General features: G+C 48.1%; 1 pseudogene; it reads right to left on the bottom strand.

The window, feature by feature from the left end:
• The window catches only part of LOC115462739, a 42950-nt pseudogene that overhangs the window by 10579 nt on the left and 14090 nt on the right, over positions 1-18281 (bottom strand).

The following is an 18281-nucleotide window of genomic DNA, read 5'->3' on the forward strand; positions in this document are numbered from 1 at the left end:
AACCATCTCACAGCCGTCTGCAATATCTCAAACAACACAGCCGTGAGTGGTCTCAGCGTTCCCTTTCAGTTTCCACAGCACTTCCACTATTTTAAAACAAAGGAACTTAGTGCTCACCTTTTCACTATTCACTTACCTCATAAGACCAGACACACTGTACACCAGCAAACCTTCGCACACACCGTCCAACCTCCACATCCTCATGCGTGGTGAACATCTCTTGCAGGCACTCTCAATGTGAGGCACCATCTTTCTTAGTACCTCCCGCTCATGATAACTCCAGGTCCACCCATGCAAAAGTTCTCCCCGGGCTCCAGGGCCAGTTTACCCATCTCCTCTGTTGTGCCCAGACCAGTCTGCCCAAGAAAGAGAGGTTCACTACTGTTCAAACTCCTCAGGAAGCTTTCCAGTCGGTCCCCTTTGATGTACACGTCGTCGTCAGCCCTCATAAACCACTCATACTTGTCCAGGTAGTGATCATGCATATACTTCAGCATCATGAAGGATTTTTTCTGGGTGGGTAAGCGTCATCCACTCCTGGCAGCGGTACAATGGGTATAGGGATAGATGTGTCCGAGCCCTCACTGGAAAAGAACTCAACTCTTCCAGGAATAGTACTGGCCCAAGATCTGAAATATAAACAAAAATCATCATCAGACAAAAAGGTATCAGCTGATAAACTGAAGTCATCTATAATCCATCCTGCATAAGTCAACTAAATAAGACCAATCAAGCAGAAACGGAAATACCTTGGGGGGGGGGGGGGGGGGGGAGAAACATGCTAAACCTGGAGATTTCAGAACAGTACATGGGGCTAGTCTAGAGACTAGTGCTATGCATTTGTATGAAGGGATGCAGGAGCAGGAGCAGGGGCAGGGAGTCCTTGCCATTACCTAGTGACATGTAGCCACACATAAGTCTATATTAACTGAGTTCCAGAAGGCGCAGCAGTTTATGGCCCCCCAGCTGGGGCTGAAGTGGCTGGGCAGAGCTGAAAGGAAGAAATAAAAATAGAAAGTAGCTGGGGTTTTACCCCTAATGAAGGCTCATGGTTCTGCAGCCCAGTGGAGTTTAGCTCCAAAATTGGAAGCTCACAAGTGAAGGAAACTGCTAATCCAAAATAACAGGATGTATCATATTTGGGGCAACAAAGGAATGCGTTTCTTCACTGCACTTCAGAAGTACATATTCACTCTTTTACCCTCCCTAGGTTTTCCATAGAGACAAATTTCTATTGGAGCTTGAATCTATTATCTTTCAGCTTAACTACATACAAATTCTTATGTTTGGTTGTAGGATGTATACATTCTTTAAAATAGGGTTACCATATGTCCAGATTTACCCGGTCATATCCTCTTTTGAGGACATGTCCGGGCAACCGGGTGGGTTTTGCCAGCCTGACCATTTGTCCAGAAATCCGGACAAACGGGCAGATTGCTAGCCTCCCCTCCCCTTACTTACTACTGCCCTGGTGGTCTAGTGACCTCTTTCCTGCCCGGAGACCTGCCCTGCATGCATCCTTCCTGTTCGTGATCTTGGCGCAGATTCAAAATTGCCGCCGAAAGTTGACGTGACCTCGCGAGACTTCAACTCTGAGGCCATTTTGAATTGGCCCCGATCACGAACAGGAAGGATGCATGCAGGGCAGCGCTCCGGGCAGGAAAGAGGAGGCTCTTTCCTGCCCGGAAAACGTCACTAGACCACCAGGGCATAGTAAGGTAAGGGGAGGGGGGTGACAGGGGGCAGAGCGAGGGCGTGAAAGGGGGCGGATCATGTGTCCTTTTTGGGGGACAAAACATGGTAGCCCTTAAAAGATGTGTGCTGCTTTTTTTTTTTTTTTAAACAGATTCGCCCCTTCCCCCCCCCCCCCCCAATGTGCCAAGTTTCTTTAGATACAACAAAACGCTATGTAGAAAATGATGAAGAAAAAGCCAATTTGCTAAATAGATACTTTTGCTCTGTTTTCACAGAAGAAAATCCTGGAGAAGGACCGCTAGGGACTGGCAAAAGTACACCTGAGAATGGAGCGGATAGAGCACCGTTCACGGAAGAGAGTGTTTATCAACAACTTGGAAAGCTAAAGGTGGACAAAGCCATGGGACCGGACGGGATCCACCCCAGGATATTGAGGGAGCTCAGAGAGGTTCTGGCGGGTCCTCTTAAAGATTTGTTTAATAAATCATTGGAGACGGGAGAGGTTCCGAGGGACTGGAGAACGGCGGAGGTGGTCCCTCTTCACAAAACTGGTGATAGGGAAGAGGCTGGAAACTACAGGCCGGTAAGCCTCACTTCTGTTATTGGTAAAGTAATGGAAGCGATGCTGAAGGAAAGGATAGTGAATTTCCTGGAAGCAAATAAGTTGCAAGATCCGAGACAACATGGTTTCACCAAAGGGAAATCGTGCCAAACGAATCTCATTGAATTCTTTGACTGGGTGATGGGAGAATTAAATCAAGGACGTGCTATGGACGTAATCTATTTAGATTTCAGCAAAGCTTTCGACACGGTTCCCCACAGGAGGCTCTTGAATAAACTAGATGGGCTGAAGATAGGACCCGAAGTTGTGAACTGGATTAGGAACTGGTTGACGGGCAGACGCCAGAGGGTGGTGGTGAATGGAGTTTGCTCGGAGGGGAAGGTGAGTAGTGGAGTGCCTCAGGGATCGGTGCTGGGGCCGATTCTGTTCAATATATTTGTGAGTGACATTGCCGAAGGGTTACGAGGTAAAGTTTGCCTTTTTGCGGATGACACCAAGATTTGCAACAGAGTGGACACCCCGGAGGGAGTGGAAAACATGAAAAAAGATCTGAGGAAGCTAGAAGAATGGTCTAACGTTTGGCAATTAAAATTCAATGCGAAGAAATGCAAAGTGATGCACTTAGGGAGTAGAAATCCAAGGGAGACGTATGTGTTAGGCGGGGAGAGTCTGATTGGCACGGACGGGGAGAGGGATTGGGGTGATAGTATCCGAGGACCTGAAGGCGACAAAACAGTGTGACAAGGCGGTGGCCGTAGCTAGAAGATTGCTAGGCTGTATAGGGAGAGGTGTGACTAGCAGAAGAAGGGAGGTTTTAATGCCCCTGTATAAGACGTTGGTGAGGCCCCACCTGGAGTACTGTGTTCAGTTTTGGAGGCCGTACCTTGCGAAGGATGTCAAAAAAATGGAAGCGGTGCAAAGAAAAGCTACGAGGATGGTATGGGATTTGCGTTCCAAAACGTATGAAGAGAGACTTGCTGACCTGAACATGTATACCCTGGAGGAAAGGAGGAACAGGGATGATATGATACAGACGTTCAAATATTTGAAAGGTATTAATCCGCAAACGAATCTTTTCCGGAGATGGGAAGGCGGTAGAACAAGAGGACATGAAATGAGATTGAAGGGGGGCAGACTCAGAAAAGATGTCAGGAAGTATTTTTTCACAGAGAGGGTGGTGGATGCTTGGAATGCCCTCCCGCTGGAGGTGGTGGCGATGAAAACAGTAACGGAATTCAAACATGCGTGGGATGTGCATAAAGGAATCCTATGCAGAAGGAATGGATCCTCAGAAGCTTAGCTACAATTGGGTGGCAGAAGCAGGTGGGGGGAAGAGGGGTTGGTGGTTGGGAGGCGAGGATAGGGAGGGCAGACTTTTATACGGTCTGTGCCGGAGCCAGTGATGGAAGGCGGGACAGGTGGTTGGGAGGCAGGAAAAACTGCTGGGCAGACTTATACAGTCTGTGCCCTGAGAAAGACAGGTACAAATCAAGGTAAGGTATACACATGAGTTTATCTTGGGCAGACTGGATGGACCGTGCAGGTCTTTTTCTGCCGTCATCTACTATGTTTGCATGTTGTGCCAAGACAACAGTGTCAAAGAGTTGCACAGAAAGCTTAAGGTTCACAAGATGAATAAAAACCAGATTCAGGCAAAGGAGAGAAAGCCATCTTTTTGATATAGCAACATTCAACAGCCAGCTGAACACTTCCTAAAACCACAGCAGCCACCCAGTAATAGTGAGCAGTAATGTAAATAAAACATTTTTACAGGCTCTGAGCATACAATAAAGCTAACTTGTCCCCTTACTCTAATATTTACATCAAGCAAATGCACATACTAGAAGCACATTACTGAGAAATATGAACACATGGCAATGCCATAATTTTCAGGCTAAAAATACAGCCTATGTTTGAAGCACTGCCCAGTTTCTGCAATGGTACTTCTCCAATAGACCTTCTGGTTTTAAAGAAAAAAGGGTCTGAAGTGCTACCAGTTTCTGGAGAGGATTTTATAGAAGCAGCATTCACAGACCCTTGGGAATAGAGTCTTTCAGTCACAGAACACCTACTGTCCAGGCTGCACATGTACTGTGTTCTGGAAGCAGTCACAGTCTCTGGTCTCCAGCCAAGAATCACTGCTGCAATGACTAGGCTACTCAGGGGGGGTCAAAAGGGTAAATACACCAGGGGAACTTCCAGACTGCTACAAATGAAAGCTTCCAGCCAGAATCTAGAGATGGAGCCCCAGTGGAACAGTTTGTAATACCCCAGGGTATTAGGAAACAGACACCAGAAATTCAAAGGTCATTCAAGGGTTAACCTGGAGTGAACACTGTTAGAGTGAAATCTGCACATTAACTGCCTATGCTTTTGGAAAGTTTCCTCACTGTGATCAAAACTAAGAAGTACTTGTTCATGAGAACTGCTGAATGCTAGATATGTAAGCGAGGGAATCCAAAAAGCACACAAACAGAAGAACCCCGAGACAAGCATTTTTCACCAAAACATGGACTGTGTCGGGTCCTATCAAAGCACTAGTGCGATGCCCCCATTGTTGAAGGCTCCTCGTGCTTTCTTTTGGCTGCTAACTGCTGAATGCTAAACTTTTCAATATACACAACCTGAGTTTAACAGTACCTAAAAATGCCAAGCATTCACAATTTCATCACTAAAGTTTCATCACTAAGTAACAAAATGGACAACAGATGCATCTTCTGATCTGGACCGTTGAGGAAAATAAGCCCTGAAAGTAGGCCTTCAAAGGCATAAAAATAGGATAGCTAAGATTCTTCTTGCATGTCTTGGGCATTAATAATTTTTACTCTTTCACTTTTTTGGCCCAATTTAACATGGTTAACCGAAAGAAATCATTAGTGACCGCTAGGTACTTGATTAGGACGGACGCCTACAACATCGAGGCACCATAATGTCTGAAATTCAGTGGGATAATCTCCACAACGAAACGTTGGAAGAAAAAGACTGATTCAAATGAAACTGACTCCACCTTATGAAGAAATAATGGAACAGTTCTAATGGAAACTCCAGCCTCTGTAAAATACAGGAAGGGATCCTGCAGGAAAGAGCTTGAAACTCAAACTCATCTAGTTGAGGCAATTGTCTTCAGAGTAAGATCCTTCAACGACAAGGAACTCAACGGCTCAAAGGGAGGCCTCTGCACAGCGCAAAGGTTGAGGTTCCAATTGGAAAGAACTGGCAATAGTGGAGGATGAAGATGATTAACTCCACGGAAGAAAACAAACTATATCTGTATGAGAGCCCAGAGAAGTGCCCTGCAGAGGGGCCTTGGAAACATGCTAACGCACCATCTGCACCTTTAAACAAAGCCAGAGACAAAGATCTGTCTAAACCATCTTGCAAGAATGCTAAGATAGAAGACACCAAGGCTGACGAAGCGGAAAGACCCACCGCTGAGCGCCAAGACTCAAAGGTGCGCCATACTTGTGCATAGGCGTGGAGGTAGATCGTTTCCGATTGTAAAATAGTAGTGATTACTAGTCCCAAAAACCCTTTCTGCTTCAAGCGCGCTCTCTCAAGTGCCAAGCCATAAGACCAAAGGGGGTAGGATCCTCCATGGGAACAGGGCCCTGAAGTAGAAGCCCCGAAAGCTTGCAAATTGCAGAGGTCTATCTACTACCAGGCGAATCAAGTCTGCGTGCCACAGGCACCTGGGCCAATCCAGAGCTACCAAAATCACCGGACCCGGGTGATTGGCAATGCGCCCCACTGTCCGACCCACCATCAGCCACAGTAGGAAAATGTAGAGAGTGCTGTTGGCTATGGTTGCAACAGTGCATCGATCCCTTCGGATCCGTACTCCTTTCCTCTGCTGAAGAAAAGGTGTATTTTAGCGTTGTTTCTGGTGGCCATCATGTTGAGAATAGGTATCCCCCATCTTTTCGTGATCTGCTTGAATGTTGGAGCAGAGAGTTCCACTCCCCTGGATCTAGACAGTGACTGAAAAAATCTGCCTGTACATTCAACGACCCCACAATATGAGCCACTGAGAGTAGTGGAAGATGAATCTCTGCCCAACTGCATAGAAGAGCTGCTTCCTTCGCTAAGGGAGCACTCTTTGTGCCTCCCTTTCTGTTGACATATGCTACTGGCCCTGTAACCAAGGGAGAAAGTCCAGGAGTGAAAAACAAATTGCACGAAGCTCCAGGCGATTGACTAACCACGATGCCTCTGAGACCAGGAACCCTGAGTTGTTCTTCCTAAACAGTGCACTCTCAGCCTGAAAGACTGGCATCCGTGGTCACTACACGCCAAGTCGGGGGACACAATGGGAGGACCTAGGCTAGATCAGCAGGGTCAAACAACCATGCCCTAGTGGCTCAAGTTGATGTCAACCAAGGGAGACAAATTAGGTAGTCCTCCAAGAGAGGAGACCAATGACTGAGGAGATTTGGAGGGGATGCACATGGCTCCTGGCTCACAGAACTACTTCTATCGTGGCCACCATGGAGCCCAAGACTTGCAATTAATCCCATACTTTGGGAGCTGTCTGACAAAGAAGGTCTTGCAACTGAGATTGAAGGCATAGTTTGCGACCCTGTGGAAGGGAAACTGTCCCCTCTAGTGTGTTGAAGATGACTCCCAAATACTTCAGATATTGGGAGGGATTGGTGTGATATTGGGAAAATTGATAACACAACCGAGGGCCTGTAACAAACCGATCACTTTCTCTGCTGCCTGCACGCTGTCCGCATGAGAAGGCGCACGAATAAGCCAGTCTAAGTAAAGGTGGACTTGAATGCCTTCCTTCCGCAGATAAGCAGCAACCACTTGGAGCCATTGCCAGTCCGAAGGGCATGGCCTGAAATTGGAAGTGTTGTCCTAGTACCCTAAAGCAAACAAACGTTGATTTGGGGGGGGGGGGGGGGGGCCCATGGGAATGTGCAAACAGGCCTCCTTGAGATCTAATGACGTCAAGAACTCTCCCGGTTGAACCGCTGCAATGACAGACTTTAAAGGTTCCATTCAAAAATGACAGACTTGTAAGGCCTTGTTTACGAATTTTAGGTTAAGAACGGGACGAAGAGACCTACCTTTCTTGGGAACTACAAAGTAAATGGAGTAATGGCCTAGGCCGTACTCTGTCTGTTCTACTGGTCAAACTGCACCCAAACGTAGCAGCTCATCTAGACTCTCTTGAACTGCCAGCACTTTGGCTGCATTTTTGCACGGAGACTCCAAAAAGAAGTCCAGTAGAGACCGGGTGAACTCTAGTTTGTAACTGTCCCGAATGACCTCCAAGACCCATTCGTCTGAAGTTACCCTGGCCCATTCCCCAAGAAAAAGAGATAGATGCCCCATCCACCAATAACTGGTGGAGGATGGATCAGGGCTCCATCATTGGGGACCTCTAGCGGCTGGTTGAGGTCAAGAGGTTGGGGCTGAGGTACGATGGTACCCTCAAAAGGGCTGCGATTTTTGTTGAAAACGTGCTCATTGAAAGGATCCCGAACAGCCAGGACGATACTTCTTAGCCTCTCGGAATCTGGATGAGACGCACCAGAGCGCCCCGCAGTTCGAGACTTATCGGGAAGACATGACATTTGGAGTCACCAAGATCATTAATCTTTTCCAGCTCCTCCCAAATAATAACTTGCTACAACAGCTACATCAGCCGCCCAGTGGTGTAACAAAATCCATCGGTGAGCCGTGACTGCCAAAGACAGTTCTTTCTCCGAAGCTTAAAGAAGAAGATCAAATAGGAAAGCAAGCCCAGATTCCAAAGTCGGCAGCAAAGCGAAAAGCTGCTCTGGCGACGATGCCTTCTGAACCAGAGAGGTAAGCACGAGCAACGTAAGAGCTGCAAACCGACGCAAGCTTGAAAGACATATTAAGGGACGATTCAAATTTCCTGTCTTGAGGATCCTTTAGAGCTGTACCCCCTTCTACCGGTAAGGTGGTCTTTGTGACCGCTGTGATCAAAACATCTACTGTAGGCAAACGCAAAAGTTGCCAAGTCTTCCGACTGAAGCTGGTACAATCGTGCCATAGCACAAGCTACTCTGTCCAGAATCCGGAGAGTCCCACTGAGCTGAGCATCTTCATAGCCTCATGGATATGAAAAGTCTTAGGAGGCTTTTTAGTGCCGGACATAATAGAGGGTGCCACCAAAAGCCCCGCCGCTAAATCCCGGAAGGAAATATCTAAAACCTCTAGAGATGGATAATGAGCTCTGGGATAAAAGTGTGGCCGTCCTGGAATCATCCCCATCATCTGGTGGTATTTTTTCTTCAAGAGGATCTGCTCCTGCAGAAAGGGAAACACCCAAAAATGCATCATCCCCGGGCTCTGAATCCCCAGAGGGATCATCTGAATCCTGAAGAAGTCTAAGCACTGTCTCTTAAGGCAAGCACACAGGCAGTAGGGAACGAGACCTGTGAGAAAAAATGTGGACCGTAGGAACCTGAGGGTTCCCTGTTCCCTTCAATAAAAAAGCCTTATGCATAAGGACAACAAATTCCAGGGAAACTGGTCTGACATAAAATCTCCTACAAGTTCCCCTAGAGACCCCAAAGCCAGAGTACCTGGCGGTTGAATTGATTACCTGGAGTAGCATGCTGATCTGAAGCAAAAACCACAGCTGCTGAAGCGCACATTCCTGAGGAGCTTGGCGTTCCCACCAAAATAGAATCCGCCACTGCACTTGGGCCCTGAGCGGGCTGCTCCTCTGACTCAGTCGGTGTGGCCTGTGTGGGTACTTGTGCACAAAACTCACATGCCCCCCAATGCTGCTCGCCGGTTTCCACACCAGGAACAGTGCTTAACTGACAGACGGATTAGACATGAGTCACGCCGAGAGAACCACGCCTGACAGAGCTGGACGTGCCACCGCTGAGAGCCAGTCTTGTTTATTTTTTAAGCAAAAGTGCTGCTTCTTACCTTGTTGCTTTTTTTTTTTTTTTTAAAGTGAGGAGAGGAAATAAAGGAAATAGGCCAGGTCTCTTCAGAATTCCAAACAATAGTGGGACCGTTGGGGGGAGGAAAGGGAGTGACTCAGCACCACCGGGTGTACCCAGAAATATGCCTCAACCCCAACACCAGGATGCTACTAATCCCAGGGGACTAGTGTTGGATGGGAAAAGGAGCCGGTCAAGCCAGAGCTGCAAAGCTGTGACCTTCCACCTGCTAGATTAGAGAGAATACTGGGGTTCTGGCAGCTGCACATGACCACATATACCAAACCTCGCAGGACATATACGTGAAGTCTCTGGATTGGAGACCTGCATGGGATGGGGGTTCGCAGGGTTCCCGTAGGGATGAAAGCAGTTCTGCAGGGTTCCCGTGGTGATGAAAACAATTCCTGCGGGGTTCCCATGGGGATGAAAACAATTCCTGCGGGGTTCCCATGGAAGTGTAAGCTACACCTGCACCAGCCTCTCATCTACCAAATACCAAGTTCCTTGAGTGCTGTCTCCTTCTTGTTGCTTTAACAAATGTGGGAAGTCTTCCATTAATGAGGTGGTAGAGACACAAATGATAAAGGAATTCAAAAAGGCGTGGGATAACACAGAGAATCTCTAATTAGAAAATGGAAGTTATAAAAAACCTAAACTTAAATGGCTGCATGTGTGTGGATGTGTCAAGTGACGCTTAGATGGCGACTCTGGCTGTGATTAACTAGGACCGATACTGGGCAGACTTGTATGGTCTGTCTAATATATGGAAATCTGGTTTAGGAAGGGCTGGAAAGGGCTTAGACAGCAACTTCAGTAGCTGGAACATGAGGACAGTGCTGGACAGATGTTTACGGTCTGTGTTCCACAAATAAGACGAATGGACTGGAGTGGGCTATGACGGCATCTCCAGCAGTTGGAACATAAGGATAGGGCTAGATAGACTTCTATGGTCTATGTACTAGAAACACCAAAGAACATATCACACTCACTGATTTAATCATGAATAGATAATGAGTGTGACTATTGGGCAGACTGAATGGACCGATCAGGTCTTTATTTGCCATCATTTACTATGTTACTATTAATCCTTGCTCCTGGGCTGATGAGCAGACCTCAGCTCTGACACAGACACGAGCATCAGATGTCACCTGACCTATTGGGGCATGCATGTGGTGACCTCTCAGCACACAGTGTCAGTAAATCAGAGACAAATCTTACATGTGTGCACCAGTGTCCCAAGTTCCAACTTCCATTCCTTCCTTGCCTGCAGTGCTGTGGCTCAAATCCAGAGAGAGACAGAGAACTGACCGGAATGGGTCTTGCGGGGACCGGTGGGGTTGGGTAAGATTTCTGTCCCCATGCAACTCTCTGCTCTGGATTGATGTGTGGACGCTATGGAAATATTAACCAAAGTATTAGCAAACTGTTTGGCAACATATTCCCCAATCTGATCTGTTCATATCAGGTAGGATTTGTCAAGGAGCACCAGTCAGTTCTAAATGTGTGCCCTGCTTGTTGGGCTTCATGCAATAAAGGCATTTAATAGTGTAGGATAGTCATATCTTTCATTCCTTGCAAATGATGTGGTGTTGTACTCTGCTCCACTTTTTGTGAATGACATTTCTTATGATTATTTCCCCCAGTTCAAGGGGCACCCAACAGGGGTTGTCCCCTTTCCATTATTTTTGCTTATTTTGGAACCCTTTTTATGTCACCTTTCAGCTGACCCCTTGTTGAGAGTGTTAACCTGGGTAGACAGTTAAAATTTTCTTGCTTTTACAGATATGCTATTTCATGATCCCCATAATACTTTATGCAGGGTTTTGGAACCCTATAATGTATTAGGATCATTATCATTATCAGGATTGCAACTGAATTTACAGAAAATCAGAGGCACTGCCTACTCATGAAGAATGAAGTTGGAGGGAGAATTCCCTTTACTATGGATTTGACACAATTGTACTCTATAGCTATAACAGCTAAGGTGAAATTAGATCTTACCTGCTAATTTTCTTTCCTCTAGACCCTCCAGACCGGTCAAGACGCGTGGGTTATGTCCTCCTACCAGCAGAGGGAGACTGAGAAACATTGAGCTTTTGAATACTGTATATATAACCTGTGCAGTACATCCACTAGCCAGTATAAAACTAACAAAGCAGAGAAACCATAACACTAACTATAATGAGCAACCCTGTACGTGGTCACTGCCAACTGGACACTTTATTTCTCTTACTGTGTCCCTTTTTTGTGTGTGCTTCCACAGGTGGACTACCAAACACTGTCACACCTGTCCAGACTCAAACCAACAAAAAACTGGTAAACCAGAGTCTGAATCCTTAGACACAACAATCAACAGCTGCCAAGAAATAACAACAGACCAAACATACCTCCTGGCCTAAAATACAGACAGACAGACAGGGCGGGCCTTGACCGGTCTGGAGGGTCTACAGGAAAGAAAATTAGCAGGTAAGATCTAATTTCACCTTCCTCCACGACCCTCCAGACCGGTCAAGACGCGTGGGACGTACCAAAGCAGTAAATATCCTACGGGCGGGATCCACGAAGGCCAGAGGTCAACACTGCAGCCCCAAAGCCTGCCTCTTCCTTGGCATGCACATCAATCCTATAATGCTTAACAAAGGAATGCAAGGAAGACCAAACTGCCGCTCGACAAATATCTAACGGAGGAATCATACTACACTCCGCCCAAGAGGCCGCCATTCCCCTGGTAGAATGGGCCGAAAACTCCTTAGGAGCCAAGCAACCTTTTAGCAAATAAGCCGAAACAATCGCCTCCTTTAACCACCTTGCTATCGTTGCCTTGGAAGCTGCCGCGCCCTTTTTTGCACCACCATGCAGAACGAACAAACGATCAGAAACTCTATACTCCCGAGTTCTGGAAATACAACAGCGCAAGACTCTCCCCACATCTAGCTTTGCCAGACTACGCTGCTCCGTATTCCCCGCAAAATTAACCAAAACTGGCAAGGAAATGACTTGATTAACATGAAACTCTGAGACCACCTTGGGCAAAAAGGACGGCACTGGCCGCAACGAAACCTTTTCCTTGGAAAAAAATCAAAAAGGGTTCTCTACAAGACAAAGCATGAAGCTCCGACACCCTCTGAGCTGAAGTAATGGCCACCAAGAAAACCGTCTTTAAGGAAAGATCCTTGTCCGAAACAGCCACCAAGGGCTCAAACGGTGGCCTAACCAAAGCATCCAGAACGAGATTCAAATCCCACGGAGGCACCATCCGCTGCCGGGGTGGTCGTAACAGCTTAACACCCTTCAAAAAAACGAACAACATCAGGACCAGAAGCTAAAGACTTCCCCTGAACCTTCCCCCGAAAACAGGACAAAGCTGCCACTTGTACTTTTAAAGAGGACAAGGCCAGACCCCTGTCCATACCATCCTGTAAAAACTCCAATACATCCGTCACAGACGCACGAAAAGGAAGAACCTGTCTACCTGTGCACCAATGCTCAAAACTCTCCAGACCCGGACGTAAGCCAACGAAGTAGATTGCCTACGAGAGCTCAACATAGTGGCGATAACTCTGGACGAAAAACCTCTCTTCTTTAACCTGTGCCTCTCAAGAGCCAGGCCATAAGCGAGAACCGATCCGGATCTGGCATAACTATTGGTCCCTGACAACACCACTGAATCTGACAACGGAAGAGGGTCTGCTACCGCCAGCCGTACCAGATCTCCGAACCACGGCCGACGCGGCCAATTCGGGGCTATCAAAATCACCCGTCCGGGGTGCCGAGCTATGCGTTGAACTACGCGTCCGACTAACGGCCATGGAGGAAAAACATACAGCAACTCCTGAGGCCAGGGCACCAGAACAGCGTCGATCCCTTCCGCTCAAGGGTCCCTCCGACGACTGAAAAACCTCGGCACTTGAGCATTGTGGGCCGTTGCCATCAGGTCCACCTCGGGAAGTCCCCAGACCGACACAATGCGCTCAAACACCGACCGATGCAGAGACCACTCTACGGGGTCTAGAGTATGCCTGCTCAGGTAATCTGCGTCCACATTGTCCACTCCGGCCACATGTGCCGCGGAGAGCGCTAGAAGGTGACTCTCCGCCCATTGGCACAACAGCGCCGCCTCCTCTGCGACCGCCTGACTCTTCGTGCCCCCCTGACAGTTGACATAAGCCACGGCGGTGGCGTTGTCGCAGAACACCCTGACTGCTTTCCGGAACAGAAGACTCTGAAAAGCCTGAAGCGCGAACCGAATGGCCCGAGTTTCCAAATGATTGATGGACCACTGAGCTTCTGAGTCCACCGACCTTGAGCTACTTGCCCGAGACAATGAGCTCCCCAGCCTTGTAGACTGGCATCTGTGACGAGGACCACCCACTGCGGGGCCTCCAACGGCATTCCCTTTTCCAGATTGCCCGTGTCTAGCCACCACCGGAGACTGAGGCGTGGGATTACTGCCAGCTGAAGACGAATGTCCAACTCCTGACTCAGTGGTGACCAATGACTGAGAAGAGCTAACTGCAACTGCCGCATGTGCGCCCGGGCCCACGGAACTACCTCTATGGTGACCATCAACCCCAGGACTTGCAGATACTCCTGGGCCATCGGTGCTGATTCCGCCAGAAACCGATGAATCTGACCCTGCAACTTGCGAATCCGGGGACCCGGCAAGAATACTCGACCCTTCTTGGTATCGAAAAGCACCCCCAGATATTCCAGAGACTGCGACGGCACCAGATGACTCTTGCCAAAGTTCACTACCCAGCCCAGAGACTGAAGAAACAACCACTCGAGCAGTAGCCATCTCGCTCTCTGACCTGGACTTGGCCCGAATCAGCCAATCGTCCAGGTACGGGTGCACCAGAACACCCTGCCTCCGCAAAGCCGCTGCCACTACAACCATAACTTTGGAAAAAGTTTGGGGAGCCGTTGCTAGTCCGAAAGGTAGAGCACGGAACTGAAAGTGCTTCCCTAATACCAAAAAGCGAAGAAATCTTTGATGAGCGGCACGAATAGGAATGTGGAGATAAGCTTCCGTCAAACCCAAAGACGTTAGAAACTCTCCGTCCTGAACCGCGACAATGACCGACCGCAACGTTTCCATGCGAAACGAGGGAACCTTGAGAGCTGCATTGACCCTCTTTAGATCTAAGATAGGCCGAAAGGCATCCTCCTTCTTTGGGACCACAAAATAGATCGAATAGCAGCCCGAGCCGCGCTGAGCGAGGGGAACCGGTACCACCGCCCCCAGCCTGATCAGACGAGCCAAAGTGTCCCGGACTGTTGCTCGCTTGAGCCTCGAATGACAAGGGGACTCCAAGAACCTTTCGGGAGGCGAACTGTCGAACTCCAGGGCATAGCCGTCTCGCACCACCTCGAGAACCCACTGATCTGAAGTGATTTGGGCCCAGTTCTGGTAAAAAGACTCAGACGAGCCCCTACCCGAACCAGAGCCTGGGCCCGCACACCTTCATTGTGCATTACGCCCCAAAACCTGACCTCCCGTGGAAAAGTCACGCCCTCCGCGACGACTCCCACGAAAGGACTGGGTGCACTGGAAGAACCGACCTCTAGGAGCCCCACTAGACCTCCCTGGCCTATACCGACGAGCCTCCTTAAACCGACCTCAGGAGGAAGTACCCCTGGAAGCCGCCTTGGGACGAAAATCCGGAAGCCAAGGGGCCTTGGCATCACTGAGACCTTTCACCAACTTATCCAATTCCTCACCAAAAAGCATGGACCCCTTGAAGGGAAGAGAACACAGCTTAGCCTTAGAGGCCTCGTCCGCGACCCAACCGCCTAACCAGAGGGCCCTACGCGCCCCCACTACCATAGCCATATTCTTTGCCGAAGCACGCAATAAATCATAAAGAGCGTCCGACAAAAAGGACGATCCCATCTCCAGCTTGGCTAACTCCTGGACCCCCGAGGAACCAACATCCACCGAATCATCCAGAAGCTTCTTGGCCCAGCAAAAACACGCCCGAGCTACCAGGCCCCCACCCGAGGCCTGCAAGGCGAGAGCTGACAGATCAAAACTACGCTTGAGAAATGATTCCAGCCTCCTATCCTGGGGGTCACGGAGAGCGGTACCTCCGTCTACCGGGATTGCCGTGGCTTTAGTAACTGCTGTCACCACGGCATCCACTGTGGGAGCCTTAAAGGAATCCCTATCCTCCTGCGGAAGAGGATAAAGCCTCGCCATGGCTTTCGCGACTTTACATGGCGCATCCGGAACATTCCACTCCTGAAAAACCATATCCCGGAGATCCTTGTTCATGGGGAAGGACCGGGCTTTCCTCTGGATACCTTTAACTAAGGGATCCACCTGTCTAGCCTCCCCCATGGCTACCTCTGGCTAATCAAACTTAAGGGTTGCCGACAACTGATCTATAAGCTCAGACAGCTCATCCCTGTGAAAAATACGAACCACCGAGGGATCCTCACCAGGAATTAAGCACTCCGCATCCTGCGAGCCTTCAAACCCCTCTGGGTCCCCCAATTCACTAAGTGCTCCGTCAGAACCACCTGGAGAAAAAAACTCCCCGTCCTCTGACCAATCCACCCGTGGTCTTTTTGCCAACGAGGTACTAGCCCCCTCTTCCAATTGGGGGGGTCCCGTCCTCCATGCCTGATAGAGGGTCCACACGAACTCAGCGGGGAAACCAACCCCTCCAGGAGCCTCAGACGGGCCTTTTGCGACCAAAACGGGAGAAGCGGGCCCAAAACCCGCTGATTCCGCAGTGCGCGCCGCTGACAAAATGGCGGACGTTCCCGCCAAAACCAGAGCCGCCGACAATGTCCCGAGCGGCGTCCCCACTGCCCCAGCAACTCCCGAAACTGCCGGGACCTCCACAGTTAACTCAGGGGGGGAGCCGCTGCCACCGGCACCTGCTTCGGTTCGCCACAAAAACGGCACTGAGCTCCCGGGGGTTCCACACCACGGCGTGCGCACACGCGACACCGAGCACTTTGCCCGCCATCCAAACACGAGGGCAAAACAAAAAACAATGCCGCGAGAGCCGGACCCAAAATGCTTTCACTCACTCAACACACTCGCGCTGCTCTCATGCTCTAACAAAGAACTGAAACTCCGTTCGTTCCGAGCAGGAGAAAATTCACTGTTGCCCTTAAAGAAACAGGAACATCAAATTGGCAGCTGAGAATTGTGAGGCACTCAAGGCTACAGTACCAGGAAAGCAGCCGAGGCACAAAGCTGCCAGGTTCTCAAACAGAGAGCAGCACAGGGGGAGGGACCCAAAATAGGTGTGACACCCCAGGGGGAAAACACTGGGCCCCACCGGACCCGGGGCCCCGAAGCACTTATGAATTTTTTTTTTTTTTAACACACGTACAGGGTATGTCAAGAAACAGAAAATGGTCAGAAAACCAACCAGTCCCCGTGACCTAGTATCCAAACTACCTCACCAGACTATTGAAGACTGCACAGGCTGTCCTTCTACCTCTGCTGAGACTGAGAAAATACTGGCTAGTGGATGTACTGCACAGGTTATATATACAGTATTCAAAAGCTCAATGTTTCTCAGTCTCCCTCTGCTGGTAGGAGGACATAACCCACGCGTCTTGACCGGTCTGGAGGGTCGTGGAGGAATGTCCCTTTTCATTATCCACATTAGAATGGACAATTACCTGTGTTTTCGATCTATATATGACAGCTAGTATCCCCTTTCGTTATCCACATTAGAAATTCTTGTATGAATAAACTCCATTAATTATGCAGCAGGACTCTTGAGGAAGGTATACAGCTGAAACAAGGTCCATGCTGGGTCAAGTCACTAAGATTCTACCTTGGTTCCACATTTGAATTCCAGCATATTCAATAAAGGTTTTGGTGCTACCACCCTAGTCCAAATGTATTGTCATTCCCACTGATTTTTGTCCTTCTTAAATCAGTTATTCAAAACAGTCACATATCCCAGACTCATTTTGCAGAAAGCTTCTCTCACTGGGTGTAAATGTGACATGTAATGGCAAAAGTCAAATGACACAGCTATTGGCAACAGAACAAATGAGTGTGGATGCCAAGAAGGATGATCAATGAATGCTTTTCAAAAAATCTGAGAACCATATTAGAACATAAGCATTGCCATACTGGGTCATACTGAAGGTCCATCAAGCCCAGCATCCTGTTTCCAACAGTGGCCAATCCAGGTTACAAGTACCTGGCAAGATCCCAGAACAGTAAAACAAGACTTTATGCTGCTTGTCCATCTTAATAATGGCTTATGGATTTTTCTGTTAGGAAATCAGCCAAATCTTTTCTTAAACCCCGCTAAGCTAACTGCTTTTTATTACATTCTCTAGCAACAAATTCCAGAGTTTAATTGCACATTGAGTGAAGAAATATTTTCTCTGTTTTTTTTTTTTTAAATATACTACTAAGTAGCTTCACTGCATGCCCCCTAGTCCTAGTAATTTTGGAAAAAGTAAACAAGCAATTCATCTCTGCCCGTTCCACTTCACTCAATATTTGACCTCCATCATATCTCCCTCAGCTGTCTTCTACAAGCTGAAGAGCCCTAGCCGCTTTAGCTTTTCCTCATAGTCATCCCATCATTTTTGTCGCCCTTCTCTTGACCTTATCTTCTCAAGCTTGAGGTATATTAATGAGCAATTTTTGATTATGACTGACTGTACGTGTGATTGTGCTTGATCCCATGGTTTACGTGTTCGTGTCATTATACTGGTTGATCATTGAGGGAGGGTAGGGTATTACTTAATTTTTATATTATGCCTTTTCTTAAAATGCTAGTGTGCGCAAAATACAACATATTTTGACCAGATTGTTCTTTGAATTTTATATTTGCTTTTAATAGATTTAAAAAAAACAGAAGTACTATTCTGGTGATACTGAAGCTTTGACTAATTGCTGAAGAAATGTTAATTTTAAAAAAAAATCCTCGTATTCCAAGATGTTTGATTCGGTATGGCATCAAGACTCTAGGGCTCACTAGCAAGTATGGGAACACCAGAGAAACTGACCCGGGTGAAAAGAAATACCAGAGATGGCTAAAATTCCAAGAAAGGATCATGTAAATGGGTAAGAGGAATAGGCAGTAGACAAGAAAAGCCAA

Source organism: Microcaecilia unicolor, chromosome 1, assembly GCF_901765095.1.
Source record: "Microcaecilia unicolor chromosome 1, aMicUni1.1, whole genome shotgun sequence".
NCBI lineage: Eukaryota > Metazoa > Chordata > Amphibia > Gymnophiona > Siphonopidae > Microcaecilia > Microcaecilia unicolor.